The sequence below is a fragment of the Zootoca vivipara genome, chromosome 1 (genome assembly GCF_963506605.1).
Source record: "Zootoca vivipara chromosome 1, rZooViv1.1, whole genome shotgun sequence".
Classification (NCBI taxonomy): domain Eukaryota; kingdom Metazoa; phylum Chordata; class Lepidosauria; order Squamata; family Lacertidae; genus Zootoca; species Zootoca vivipara.
This window is the reverse complement of record NC_083276.1, coordinates 49,689,514-49,704,992: the sequence shown is the minus strand read 5'-3', so window position 1 is coordinate 49,704,992 and position 15,479 is coordinate 49,689,514. Positions and strand designations below refer to the sequence as shown.

The following is a 15,479-nucleotide window of genomic DNA, read 5'->3' as shown; positions in this document are numbered from 1 at the left end:
AAGACTGATGCTTATTCACTTTTTTAAAAAAATATGTGAAATATTCTGCATCAATCTTCCCAAACTTGGTGGCTTCCATCAGCCACAACTTCCATTAGCCACAGCCATGCTGGTTGGGGGGTGATGGGAGTTGCAATCCAAAACATTCAGAGGCCATTGGCTTGGGGAAGAAGTCACTCTATATTCTTGACAGTCTTTCAAATTGTGAATCCTTCCTTACCTGTCCACTTTCAATCACACTTTTACAGGATGAGTCTTTTAAAAGAGGCCCCGTGGACCATGTGTACTCTGTATCCACAGGGCCTCTTTTAAAGGACTCACCCTGTAGTATTTGCCCTCTGCAATCAGACCCAGTTTGTTTACTGAATTGAAGTTGGGATGTGGGTAAGCAACATGTGAGCACAAGTAATGCATAAGCCACAAGTAAATCTGCAGAGGGAACGCAATGAATAAGTATCTGGTGTTCAGGCTAGTGTCCAATAGCTCCAATGGCTTCTTTACAATCATTCTTTGCTGATGGTGATCAAGTTAAGATAGAGAACCACCACCATAAAGTGGGAGAGACCAAGACCCTTATATCTAGAATTCTCCAATATCTAAAGTCTCCAGGTACAAATTACACATGTTGCACAGAACAGAGATTGCACATGTTGCAAGGTGCACAGTAAAGACATAAGACAGACAAAAGAAACACAGTAGACCATTCCAGTTAACAGATACCCAGCTTAAACAGGAACAAGAAAGTATGCCATAAATCCCTTCAATACAAGGCACAAAAGTCAGATATGCCTGGTCTAAAGATGTTACTGCAAGGCATATGAACTGTCAAGTGCAAATACAGTAGTAACCAACCTAAAGCTGGGGCAGGCAGACGGTAGATAAAGATTTTCTGGTAGGTTGCTGGATGATTTGCAATAGATCAGCAAGTTGTTTATTCAAAGCAAGTAAAGTGAGTTATCTGCCATGAATGGTCTTGTGTTAACCACTTATCTTCCTGACTCAGTATGCCTTACCTACCAAGTGACCAGGTCACTTTGGTTTCATTCCCTTAATCATCATTCTGTATCTAGCTCCTAACAACAATCTTGCATCTGGCTCTGGTTGGCAGGCCCAGGGATTCAAATGAAAAACAACTTCTGATCTAAAGAGTATTAATTACAGATTTACTAAGTAAAACTTCCAATTGTAGGAGGTCTGAATCCATAAGAAGACAGCTGAAATTTAATTTGACTGTCTACATCATTCTACATTAGAACATCACATTTTATTACAATCTTAATCCCATTCATTTTTATTTAAACACAACATGTACTAAGAGAAACATTCTTTTTGGACATAAAAATGGCAAGTAAGTAAAAACAAAATCCCCACCTCTACCCACTGGAAGTGAAGTCTTACTTCACCTTTTTATTTTCTAATTACAAAATGGGTTTGCTCAGTTTTCAACTTTCATCTTTTCTAAAAGCCTTAAAAATGTTGTGAATGAGAACATGCCAGTATTCCAACATGCACAAGAGCAAAACTATTTTCCTTCTTCCCATTATACTAAGGGACTCTGTGGATCATTTCAGATGGCTTATTAAGAAAGAGAACTCAAGTGCAGATAGATTCATTTATTGTGCTTCTTGTCTGCCTTTTGCCACCTGCTATCTACACCAGGGGTCAGCAAACCTTTTCAGCAGGGGGCCAGTACACTGTCCCTCAGACCTTGTGGGGGGGCTGGACTATATTTTGAAAAAAAAGAACCAATTCCTATGCCCCACAAATAACCCAGAGATGCATTTTAAATAAAAGCACACATTCTACTCATGTAAAAACATGGTGATTCCCAGACCATCCGCAGGCCGGATTTAGAAGGCGATTGGGCCGCATCCGGCCCCTGGGCCTTAGTTTGCCTACCCATTATCTACACTACCGGTATGAAGCTATGTGTTTATAACACTTTAAACAGCCATGGGATCCTCCAAAAGAATCATGAGAATCTGAACTGCTTGAGAGCAAAGAATTTTTAGAAATCCTTGGCTGCCCATCCATCATCCAAAGGAATAGAAGCTAGTGTAGATCTGTTCAAAGAGGAAGTGACTCTCAAAACTAGTTTAAATCTACAGTGTGGATAAGCTCTTTAACTTGAATAAGGAGATGCTTAAAGGCAAAAAATAAAAAAAATAAAAAAATTATATGAATACAGAGCTTTCAGCGCTATCTATGTCAGCACAACACAAATAAAAGTACAGTGGTGCCTCGCTAGATGAATTTAATTCGTTCCATGGGTCTTTTCTTATAACGAAAAATTCGTCTAGCGAATCCCATAGGAATGCATTGAATTTTTTTTGCCCATCGGAACGCATTAATTTAATTTCAATGCATTCCTATGGGAAACCGCGATTCGCTAGACGAATTTTTCATAAAACGAATTCGTCTAGCGAGGCAACCTCCGCTCAAAAAATCCTTTCGTTAAGCGGAAATTTCGTTAAGCAGGGCATTCGTTAAGCGAGGCACCACTGTAATCTCACTATGAGTTCACAGCAAAGAATGTATTGTAGAAATAATAATGACAGAAAATCCTTTATATCTAAACACATATCAAGTTGCTCAGATACAAAGCAAATTAAGTTCAAAGTCTGCCCTATAATATTCACTGGACTGGCACAGTTAGCACATGCCAGCCTACGGTTATTTCATCCTTTTTGAAGATATTAGGTGCTTAACATACATTTAGAGAGACTTCATTGGGATAGATTCTGCACATTATTTCCCAAATATCCTGTCACTCTGCAATCCAAAAGGCATCAAAAGCTGGGACATTCTATATTAACAACAGTGTGTCGACAAAGAAAGGAGACTTAACTAAAAACAGCTTCATAATAGGGATGTGTCTAATTTAAGAAAACTTAGTTGAACCTCAAATCAATTGTATCTGCACATGATTAAACAATTCTGAAGGGGAAAGCACTGTTTTTACATGACACCTGTGTTTTGCAGCACACTCTTTTTTAAAAGAAAAATACTTTCCCTCCTGTGAGACAGAGGAAAGGAAAAAGTTGAAGTATGAGATGTATACCAAATCAATATCTCAGTGTATTAAAAACTCTTAGTTGTGTATGTCCAGACTGGGTGACTAGATAATTTGTCAGTTAGGTGTACATCTTCATTTCATCACCTCTAGTTCTAGTTTCAGCTAGGGTGTGTGAGTGAGGACTCGGCTATTCAGCTGCAAATAGTGTTTTAAATGTGTTGTGAAGTGCAATATACAGATGTGACACTAGATGGCGACAGTGAGCTATGCCAAATTTGATGTACTTTTCAAAACGTTTTTTAAAAAAGCATTTTCACAGCCTCTTTTTAATGTGTGTACATTCTACCAGAGAGATGGAGAATATGAATGTGGTTCAGGCATGAGCATCTGCCCAATGTGGCAAAGAATGTACAAATAATTCAGCTTTCCTTTAACTATCCTTTCCTCTTTTTGCAAGCCTTCACACTTCTGTTATCTAAAAATCGAACTGACTAGTTGACTGCTGGTAATGAATTTAAAAGATGATGCTGTTAAGGTGCTACACCCAATATGCCAGCAAGTTTGGAAAACTCAGCAATGACAAGAGGATTGGAGAAGATCAGTCTACATCCCAATTCCAAAGAAGGGCAGTGCCAAAGAATGCTCCAACTACCGCACAATTGCGCTCATTTCACACGCTAGCAAGGTTATGCTTAAAATACTACAAGGCAGGCTTAGGCAGTATGTGGACCGAGAACTCCCAGAAGTGCAAGCTGGATTTCGAAGGGGCAGAGGAACCAGAGACCAAATAGCAAACATGCGCTGGATTATGGAGAAAGCTAGAGAGTTCCAGAAAAACATCTACTTCTGCTTCATTGACTATGCAAAAGCCTTTGACTGTGTCGATAACAGCAAACTATGGCAAGTTCTTACAGAAATGGGAGTGCCTGATCACCTCATATGTCTCCTGAGAAATCTCTATGTGGGACAAGAAGCTACAGTTAGAACTGGATATGGAACAACTGATTGGTTCAAAATTGGGAAAGGAGTACGACAAGGTTGTATATTGTCTCCCTGCTTATTTAACTTATATGCAGAATTCATCATGCGAAAGGCTGGACTAGATGAATCCCAAACCGGAATTAAGATTGCCAGAAGAAGTATCAACAACCTCAGATATGCAGATGACACAACATTGATGGCAGAAAGTGAGGAGGAATTAAAGAACCTTTTAATGAGGGTGAAAGAGGAGAGCGCAAAATATGGTCTGAAGCTCAACATCAAAAAAACCAAGATCATGGCCACTGGTCCCACCACCTCCTGGCAAATAGAAAGGGAAGAAATGGAGGCAGTGAGAGGTTTTACTTTCTTGGGCTCCTTGATCACTGCAGATGGTGACAGCAGTCACGAAATTAAAAGACGCCTGCTTCTTGGGAGAAAAGCAATGACAAACCTAGACAGCATCTTAAAAAGCAGAGACATCACCTTGCCGACAAAGGTCTGTATAGTTAAAGCTATGGTTTTCCCAGTAGTGATGTATGGAAGTGAGAGCTGGACCATAAAGAAGGCTGATCGCCGAAGAATTGATGCTTTTGAATTATAGTGCTGGAGGAGACTCTTGAGAGTCCCATGGACTTCTAGAAGATCAAACCTATCCATTCTTAAGGAAATCAGCCCTGAGTGCTCACTGGAAGGACAGATCGTGAAGCTGAGGCTCCAATACTTTGGCCACTTCATGAGAAGAGAAGACTCCCTGGAAAAGACCCTGATGTTGGAAAAGATTGAGGGCACTAGGAGAAGGGGACGACAGAGGACGAGATGGTTGGACAGTGTTCTCGAAGCTATGAACATGAGTTTGACCAAACTGCGGGAGGCAGTGCAAGACAGGAGTGCCTGGCGTGCTATGGTCCATGGGGTCACGAAGCGTCGGACACGACTAAACGACTAAACAACAACAACAACAATGAATTTAAATTTATATATACTGTATATTAGTTGTGTCTTTTTAGCTGTATGCTTCTCAGTCTTTGTTCATCTGCCTTATTGCCAATTTAGTTTCTGCCTTAGTTTGTGGTTACAGTATTTTTGTTTTCTTCAGTTGGTCAACCCTTCTACATTTAAAGGGAAACCTTTTTTGCCTTTGATTACTGTTTGCTTTTCTCAACAACCATTTTCCTGTACTTGTTTCTGCCTTTCTGAATCTGTGGAAAATATTCTAGCTATGATTATATTATTTTGGTTTCTAATCAAGCTCTAACCATCCTAAAGATATTTGACCTCTTGCCTCTTCCTTGCAACTGCCTTATAGCTAATTTTATTCTTTAAGGAAACTTTTTTAAAAAAATACAATGATGATAGATTTTCTGGACAACCTTCCATTTGCATTTATGTTGAATTTGATAATACTATGGTCACTCTTCTTGAGCAATTCAAGAACATGTTGTTATATATCATTGTCTGGAAGACCTCATTCTTCTCTTTGTACTTGGAGCATTCAGTGTACCATCAACCACGATTTAAGACTGCAATTCTATGTTTATTTTCCTGGGAATGTCCTACAGAACTCAATGCCATTTGCAAGGACTGCTGAAGAAGCATTGCTGAAGACAGCAGTGGCCTCTACAGCCTGGGACAGCCATTCCATACTCTTCAAACTATAGAGATGGCACAAAACTTAAAGTACACTTTCGTTACTCTCTTTTCCTGCACCCCCAGGGAGCACTCCTTATAAAGATCCATATAAAAAAGTGTTTGGTGTGTGCCAAGTTTCATATTTTTATTCCAAATAATGCGATTTTTTGCTTAACTGCTCAACTAAGCAGCAAAGTTTGCTGATGATGTCAAATTATTCAGTATAGTGAAAATCCAAATGGCCTGTGAAGAGGTCCAAAATGATCTCTTGAAATTGAATGAATGAGAAGGAAATGACGAGAAATTCAAAATAAATAAGCATAGTAAGTGATGCACAATGGGGCAAAAAAGTTAACTTCACATTTACACTGGTGGAGTCTCACCTAGCAGCAACTAGTGAGATAAGATCTTGGTCTGTGTTTCACAGCTCATTGAAAAAGTCAACAGAATATGGCAGATGTGAACAGAGAAAAAAATCCATGCTAGGGATTAGGGACTGACAATAAGACAGCCAGACTCATAATAATTTTATATGAATCTCTGGATGCAGCTACAGTTAAGAATTCTATGCACATGAGGCAGTCTTTTTGAGATGGGATTATCAGCAGAGGTGAAGAACGACCAAAATCATCAAGAAATTGAAACATGTCCCCCACAAGAAAATGCTGAAGCATTTGTTCAGTTTTAGAAGAAAATATGACAACCAAAAGTGGTGTTACACATACCATGAAGCAAGTAGACATTTATCTCCCTCTTTCATAATACCACAGGCCATCCAATGAAATTGATCACAGATTCAGGAATTTACACAATGCACAAGAAATTTTCTATAACAAACTGTGGTGCTAGCCACCGATTTAGATGGCTCTAAAGGAGGCTAAGACAAATTCACAGAATAGAAGTTTATCTATTAACTAGGGTAGTTTGTGGAACTTCCATCTTCAACTGAATAACTGCAGAGTTGGGGGGCAGGGCAGGGCAGAGAAAGGGAGGGGGGAGAGGTGACAAAATCGGGCTCTTGAGCCCCACGAGGTGCCACAGAAAGAATCCAGTTGGTCAAAGGAGCCGTGGACTCAAAAAGGTTGAAAATATATGTTGCATGGGAAAAGCTTAGGAATGTATCATCTAAATATAGATGCACAGTGACTAGGCACCTGGTGATCTTGCTACAAAGAAGGTAACAATGACGTTTATACAACGTCCATCTGGTTCAGATGACCGACTCTCTGGGCTGCCTTCAGATGTCTTCTAAAAGTCTTCTAAAAGTTTATTTCCTTGACATCTGAAGGGTGGGTGTTCCACAAGAAGGGTGAGATTATCAAAAAGTCCCTCTGCTTGATTCCCTGTCACTTCGCTTCTCGCAGTGAGGGAACCAGCAGAAGACCCTCGGAGGAGGACCTTGAATGAAGATTTCTTAAAATTATATTCAGCTGGAGAGAAAGCTGTGTTTTTGCTCTATGCTGTTTCACAACAGTATTCTTGTACCATCTTTAAAGATGTTATCAACCCACCATTGAGTTTGAGAGATGCACCCTCTACTGGCAAAAAGAAAAGAACACTGCCTTGCATAAAGTAAATCATGCTATTTTAACACAAATTTACATGGAGGTTATGGTCTATAGATCTGTCAGTGTTAAAAGGTGGATTAAAAACCAGGGGTGTTTGCTGTCATTCATCTGTCTCAGGAGACAATGGAAGATGCAGTCCTGAGGCTGAAAATAAAATCTCCCATCACATTTCTGCATGTTAATTTATTAGAAGAAATGTTACTGGTATTAATGTGATCTGCTTGGTGGTGGGAGAAAAGTACCGAACAATTAAAATATAATGGCAACCAGGCATTTGTTTTTACATGTCATACCCAGAATGTGAGGGACGCAGGTGGCGCTGTGGGTTAAACCATAGAGCCAAGGGCTTGCTGATCAGGTCAGCGGTTCGAATCCCTGCGATGGGGTGAGCTCCCGTTGCTTGGTCCCAGCTCCTGCCAACCTAGCAGTTTGAAAACACGTCACAAGTGCAAATAGATAAATAGGTACCGCTCCAAGTGGGAAGGTAAACTTCCGTGTGCTGCTCTGGTTTGCCAGAAACGGCTTAGTCATGCTGGCCACATGACCCAGAAGCTGTATGCCGGCTTCCTCGACCAGTAACGCGAGATGAGCGCCGCAACCCCAGAGTTGGTCCCGACTGGACCTAATGGTCAGGGGTCCCTTTATCTTTACCCAGAATGTATGTCTTGTTTAGTATTTTAGACAGTGGAGCTCTGGAAAGTGAAATATGGCTTGTAAGGAAGGATGAATGAGTTTGAGTGGGATTGAGTTGAGCTTAATTTGTTGGTGGTGGTTTGTCCGTTGTTGGTATCCATTTGCCTCAGGATACAATGGAGGAGTATGCCTTTGGGGTGAAGTCAAACCGTTGGAGACTTACAGCGCCTGCTGTGACTGTAGAGACCAATACAGGAGAGACATGTTTTATTGCAGGTGGGGCAGATGAAGGCATCCAGTTTTGTTGCTACGGGTGCACTGTTGAGTTTCTTCTCTGCGCTCCTTTCAGTGCTTTGTTTATCCTCCTCTAGTCACTACTATGGATACACAACCTGTCTGTCTCACTAATTAAAAAACTAGAAAGCAAAAAAACTTTCTTTACAGAAAATCAGGCATCCCCAAACTGCGGCCCTCCAGATGTTTTGGCCTACAACTCCCATGATCCCTAGCTAACAGGACTAGTGGTTGGGGAAGATGGGAATTGTACTCCAAAACATCTGGAGGGCCGAAGTTTGGGGATGCCTGCACAAAATCTTTAAGCCACTCAGGTCAGACAGAAGATGTAAACAATTATATAAAGTAAATTAAATATTGGATAGGAATTCCCACAAAACATGCAGAAATTTAAGAGGAAAGTCTCCACACACAGAAACATGTATGTTCATTCAAGAATACACAGGGAAATTATAAAATACTAAGAAGTCACTAGCAGCAAAGTACCCCTATGGCTTTGGGAAATGGCAGACCTCTCTTTCTAAAAGCTTTTTTTAAGCAGATATTGGATGATAATCTATCAGGATGCTGTACTGGTAAATTTCCTGCACTGGCAAAGGGTTGGTCCAGATGACCTTTTCCACTCTATAATTCAATACAATAGTACTGTTAAGTTTCAGTCACAAATCTGAATAGCATTTCAAGATGGCTGAAAAATACAGAAATCAAGATATGAGAAGGCCAGTACAGTCAAATCAAAACGCACCCAAACTGCTGGTCATGCTGTAGAAGTTTCTACAACCCTTCCAAAAGTTGGGAGGGCTCACCTTCTTCAATGAAAGCCACATGAACATCATTTAGCATAAAAAGAAACATCAATAAACAATTGCTGCAGGCAGAGATAAACGTATTAAAACATCTGAATATAAATATTTACTTTTCCCTATCTTAGCAGGAACAGTAGCAATGCCAGCAGCTTGGCTTGAGAATTGTCTGGCTCATCTCATCTGATGCCAGGCCAAGTTATAAGCTGGTTACTTCTCTTTCATAAAAAGAAAGATCTGAAATCTTGCGCTCTGCTCCAGCAACTGACAATCTCAAATTGGTGGTGGGCAGAAGTCAGGCTAGTGCTCCATGTCTAATTGCACGGCTAATGCCATGACTAAATGGTAGAATATCTGTTCTGCATGCAGAAGGTTCTAGTTTAATCCCTGGCATCTCCAGATAGGGGTAGTAATATCCTGTTCAAAACTCTAAAAAGCCACTGCCAACCAATGTGAACAATACTGAACTAGACGGACCAGTGGTCTGACTTGGTGGAAGGCAACTTCATATGTTCCTAATTTTCAGTGGACTACCTACCACTTGCTAAGTGGTAGGATTTTTGCAAAAAATACCAGCCTGCAAGGATCACGATTGTTCCAGAAAGGAACTTAAGATGTTTTGGAACAAGTTGGAGGGGGGAATGAACCTCAAGCTTTTGACAGCTCTCTTTAGCACTGGTGGGAAGAGATATCTGGGGTAGGGTGTTGTAAGATTCGTAAGCTTCTGTTCCAACTATGTGTACAGTGTTAGAAACTTAGATATATAATCAGGGTTACAGTCGCCAAAATGAAATGTCTAGGTGCCATTTTGGGGCCTGACAGCTTAAAAGCCATATTTTTCAATGCGAGTTTTTGGTTCCTGAAATTTGTTCACATTGTGCAGATAAAATATTGTGGATAGAATGCTAAAGGATGTGTTGTTAGTGTGCAAAAACAGGCAAGATCTAAGGATCTCCAGACATGCACCTCCAGATGGTAGAGATGTCAGGCACCATCCTGGCAGCCAGGCATCTGCACTTGGTTGCAAGAGGCCAACAGCCAGGTGCAAATTCGCCTAGTGCCTGGCAAATTTCAAATGTATGTGCACTCCTTCCTAATTTGGGGTTTGACTGCCTCCCCCGTGCAGACATTGTGTGAGAGGCACCACCTTCTTTTTTAAAAAAATAGTCCCTCAATTAAAGTTATCCATAGTTAATGAGGTGATTCAGCTGAACTCAATACCCAGGAAAGATTATATGGGTTGTCTCTATGATCTTGCTCCTCCTCTCATTCCTCCTTATATTGCTACTTGAACCTTTTGCTCCATCAGTTCCAATATGCTAGAGTAGCAGAACATCATATATGCTACTGGCAAACTTAATTATCCAAGTGCCAGTCCTCATGTAGTCAAAATTATGCCATGGACACGCAACAGGGAGGTATTAGCATGCCTACAGGAACCCCAATATTTGCAAAGCACAAAAACCCTTCCTTCATTATCTTCTATTACCACCTGTATTTATTTTTCTCTTGCAGTTCCCCATCACATGGATGCCCTTTCCCAATGAAATTACTCATCATTTTCACCCTTCTACCTGACATCCAGTTCTCAGCCTCTGTTATTCAGATAAAAAAAAGTTAGCAGGAGTGGGAAGGAGATAATTTTTCTCCAGCTTGGACAATCTTAGCCAACAAAAAAGAACAACCTGGAAATCATAATGTTCACCTTAGATTAGAGTTGAATGAGTTGCAAAAAAAAAAAAGGAATCTTGGCAGTATTGATTAGCAAATGAAGAAATCTGCATCTACAAATTATAGCAGATTGCATTGCAAGTGTGAACCAAACATTACTGTTTCGTGTTAAATGAACCTACAATTAAAACAAAAATTAACTGACAAGGAGGGTAGGCAGTCACAATCTGCTAGCTCAACACTTTCAAGAAATGTAATGTTACAAACTGTGTTATCTCACAACATGGAAAATAGTTACAGGCTTTATCTCATTATTTGACAAAAATTAAGATGCAATCCTAGCCACACTTACTCAGGGATGTCCCAAAGTCAGCAAGACTTACTTCCAAGTAAACATGCATAGAAAAACAAAATATAAAAACACTGCAAAAGGCTACCAGATGATCAAAGTACCAACTTTGTGTCTCGCTTAGTGATTTTCCTCTCATTCACCAGCATACTTAATGAAGTAGCTTGCGCACTGACACAGCAGTATTTCCAAAATTCAGTCACCCTGGGGTCCAACGGAGAGACAGACAGGCAGATGGTGAAAGCATCTGTAAACAAGAGGTCCTGTCCTTCAAACAGCACCAATCAAAAGATCACTGGAGAAAATTAAGTCTTCATATCCCTTGTTGCTTTGAAGCAGACATATGGCCTTATTCCACCTTACAGTGTACACATCCACAAAATATTGCATTATGCATTACCTGGAGACCAAAGTCCCATGGCTAGAGCACAGTGTCCGTGCCAAGTCATGCTAAGCAGCCTATCCTGTCTTTTCCGAGAAAAACTGTCTGGAAGGGGCTTGTGCTCTTTTTACTGGGGTTCTCGCTTATTTTCTTTGATTAATAAAATGAGACCAAGGATAAGATCAAGAAAACCAATTAGATACTGTACTTATTAAGGCCTATGTTATTAGCTTAAGATAATTAGCCCAGAGCAGTCAAAAATCAGAACTCTCTTTTCACACATGGCCAATCTGTGAAACGTGATTCAGAGAGGGACAGCCTTCATTTAGTCATCATTAGCTCCATTCACCCGGTGCAGGCACACTTCACAAATGAGGAACTTCTTGAACAGATTAATGAGGTCAAGGAAACGAAGCCCACACACAGGTAGCAAGCACAACCTGTCTTCATCTTTCAACCTTCTTTTAAGGCTTTCAGTTACCAATTCAACAGCTGCATTGCTAAGTGTGACATCTGCTGGATGAACTAGCAACAGACACTATTTAATACCATAATTTATTTGCTGATCCCTCACCTCTAGTACATCATCACAGTCACATGACTTTCCTTGGGAGTTCTGCACCTTTCTTTATGTTCTCTGCTGCTCAAAATGTGTGTGACACCGCAGGGTGAAATACAATAGTAATCTAGAGTAAGGTGACAACAGTATAATAATAATAATAATAATAATAATAATAATAATAATAATAATAATAATAATAATAATAATTTATTATTTATACCCCGCCAACTGTCTGGGTTTCCCCAGCCACTCTGTGTGGCTTTCAACAAAATATTAAAATAAAATAGTCTATCAATCATTAAAAGCTTCCCTAAACCAGGCTGCCTTCAGATGTCTTCTAAAAGTCTGGTAGTTGTTCTTCTCTTTGACATCTGGTGGGATGGCGTTCCACAGGGCGGGTGCCACTACCGCTCTCCCCTTCATATCTGACCTTGTTTTAGCAGTTTTGATATTTAGAGGCTGCTGCTGCTGAGAGCTGGTTCAGTTCACCAACAGTAGACTCTGGTTTCCTTTAGCCCTTCATAAACTCTCAGTCTGGGAGAACTCCCATATCCTGGATTTCTAGCTGACAGCAAAAGAAGGTTGCAGTATAGTACACACACTTTTGATTTTTATGAATTGATACAGGACTGCAGTGCCTTATTCCCACTTTGACATTTCAGCAATTATTTAGATCAACAACATTACCTCAAGATTTCAAGTATTGGTCTATAATGGGAACTGCCCTGGAATGCTGCTCAGAAACTAGACCTGGGGTGAGTGGGGGCACATTAACAATCTGGTTTCAGCCTTCTCACTGGCTTTCTATTGCTTTCCTAGCCATGTTCAATGTGCTAATTATGAACCACAGAACTCTGTTACTAGGTATAACTCTACAGAACAGCTTCACTCCCATACATCCCTTCACACAATCAGTGTTAGAAACTGGGATAAAAAAGTTAGGAGCCAAAATGTCTAGTTGCCATGGGGGGGGGGGGGTTGGAAGCACTTTTTATTTATTATTTTGATAAACATGAACTAATACGCAATTCACTTAAGTGACACATTGTTAATATCACATTTTTAGCAGAAATTGTTAATACATGTTTAATTTGGTGTTTACAATAAAAATATTGGTACCATGCTTCAGTTCTCAAAACACTCTACTCTTTATTATGAAACTCCTTAACATATTGTATATGCTTGGCATATACTTCAAGGTTTCAAAGAACATACATTTCAGTAATCCTTGAGTGTCAGCTAGGTGCAAAAAATTGCACCCAGACTTTTTATGGTGCTCACAAATGGAGAATCTTTAGGCGCAATATATGCCTGGCATCCTGCTAATTTCGAACCCTGTTCACAATAGTATCCTGTCACAGCATTTGGCCTCATTCACTTTTACCTCCAGTTGCACAAAGAGTTTTACCATAGTTTCTACTTAACACTGTTGCCGTTGATGTCTGAAAGAGAAAAGTGGCCTACTCCCCGAGTCCTGCCCATCTGATCACTACCCTCCCTCTTTGCCAAGTAAAGGTACCATGCAATTGCCCCTTCACATACATTTCTAGATTTAAATACTCCTGGAAAAGGACTCACACTAGTAACAGTAAGAGTAACTGAGGCACCAGCTCCTGCTTCATACTGAAGAAAGGAAAATATTCATCAGAGAGTCAGAAGTGAAGAGAATGTGAAATAGTGTTTTGCACAGTGAAAAGCTACTGAAGCTTTGTGCTACTAGAATTCTTAAGGACTTAATACCAAAAACAAGCCTGAGCACTAGGCTGCATACTATAAATTCATTTACCATAGCAAGAAGCATCTGGTCAGAGAGATAAAACGTCAGTCACAGCTGCCAGCACCTCAGAGGGGATGGCAGGAACATAAGCATCTATGACAGTTAAGTCACCCCAAATATTCAATCAGCTGGATCATAAACAACGAAGAAAGAGAAGTCCAAATAGGTCACAGCGACCATTCCCTAAGAAAGAAACAGCTTGTCTTCTAAACTATAACTGCACTAGAGAAAAGGGAGCCAACCTGAAGCTCTCTAGATGTTTTGCACTGCAACTCCCATCAGCACCAGCCAGCACACCAGGTTGGCAAAGACTGCCTTGGAGGCTTTTAAGTCTTCCAAGCATTTCTATGAATAGTCAGGAATAATCCAATTCCATGGCCCCACAGATACTCTCCACAGCTTTCCTAGGTTTGTTCATGCACAGACACAGGCACCCTTTCACTTAGCCCCCTTGTCCCTGTTACTAAGGGACCCAGGTGGCGCTGTGGTTAAACCAATGAGCCTAGGGCTTGCTGATCAGAAGGTCGGCGGTTCGAATCCCTGTGACGGGGTGAGCTCCCGTTGCTTGGTCCCAGCTCCTGCCAACCTAGCAGTTCGAAAGCACGTCAAAATGCAAGTAGATAAATAGGAACCGCTACAGCGGGAAGGTAAACGGCGTTTCCATGTGCTGCTCTGGTTTGCCAGAAGCGGCTTTGTCATGCTGGCCACATGACCTGGAAGCTATACGCCGGCTCCCTCGGCCAATAATGCGAGATGAGCGCGCAACCCCAGAGTCGGTCACGACTGGACCTAATGGTCAGGGGTCCCTTTACCTTTACCCTGTTACTATGTATCTTATATGGCTTTTTCTTTGTGTGTGTGTGTGTGTGTGTGTGTGTGTGTGTGTGTGTGTATATATATATATATATATATATATATATATATATATATATATATATTGCACATGAATGTTTTAAGATGAACTATATCTGTAATGCCTAATAAAAGTTTGGAAAAAGAAAGAAAGCACTGACTGCCTCTTCTGGTCTTTCTAGTTTAGTCCTCTAGGTAAGAGGGTCTGCAGATCACTTCCAGGCCTGTTACACACAGCAAATGCTGAAGGGCCTCCTGCATGTGGTAATCATTGTTCCTTGCCGTTCAAAGAACATCACTAGTTCAGCCTAAGGTGAAAGCCCCTTTGTTGCTGCAAAATGGTTTGAACTGATGCAATACCTGCATGCCATTTGATGGGTGAGGGCTTGTATAGGTATGAAGAGGACAACTGCCAATTTCAAAGGCATTCAAGGTAAGATTAGTCATTCATGAACAACGGGTGCCTGACAAGATGAGTGTTAGGTAAACTTAGGAGAAGAACACGCAGGGAAGTGGGGGAATAGAGGCAGGGATTTTAAAATAGGAGTTATTCTGTCATCACCAATATTCATCATGCAGCAAAGAGAAATGTTATTCTCAAATCAATTCAGGAGCAGATTTCCTGAAGCAATAAAGGAAAGGGATATAATTCCCTCAAAATATACCATCAGCATTCCTGCTTGTTTTCTTTTATGGTGATCAGACATGATCCAATACCAGGAAGAAATGTTTCAGACATTAACTCAACCACCTACAAGTCATTGGCAGACATACAATTCAAGAACAGGGTGACGTAAGAATTGGTATTATTTCTCACAATGGGAGAAATAATTGTCACATGCAGATGTAATAATAAGTAGTTGAACCACCTTAGATTCAGAATTATTCCTGAAAAGTAAGGAGCTGCTCATCCCATCTTTATGAAAAAAAATCAAGTTTTCCCTATTCTTAACAACAGGGAA

General features: G+C 40.5%; 1 protein-coding gene across 6 annotated transcripts in view; it reads right to left on the bottom strand.

The window, feature by feature from the left end:
• The window catches only part of AMBRA1 (autophagy and beclin 1 regulator 1), a 148,257-nt gene that overhangs the window by 111,449 nt on the left and 21,329 nt on the right, over positions 1-15,479 (bottom strand). The window lies entirely within an intron of this gene.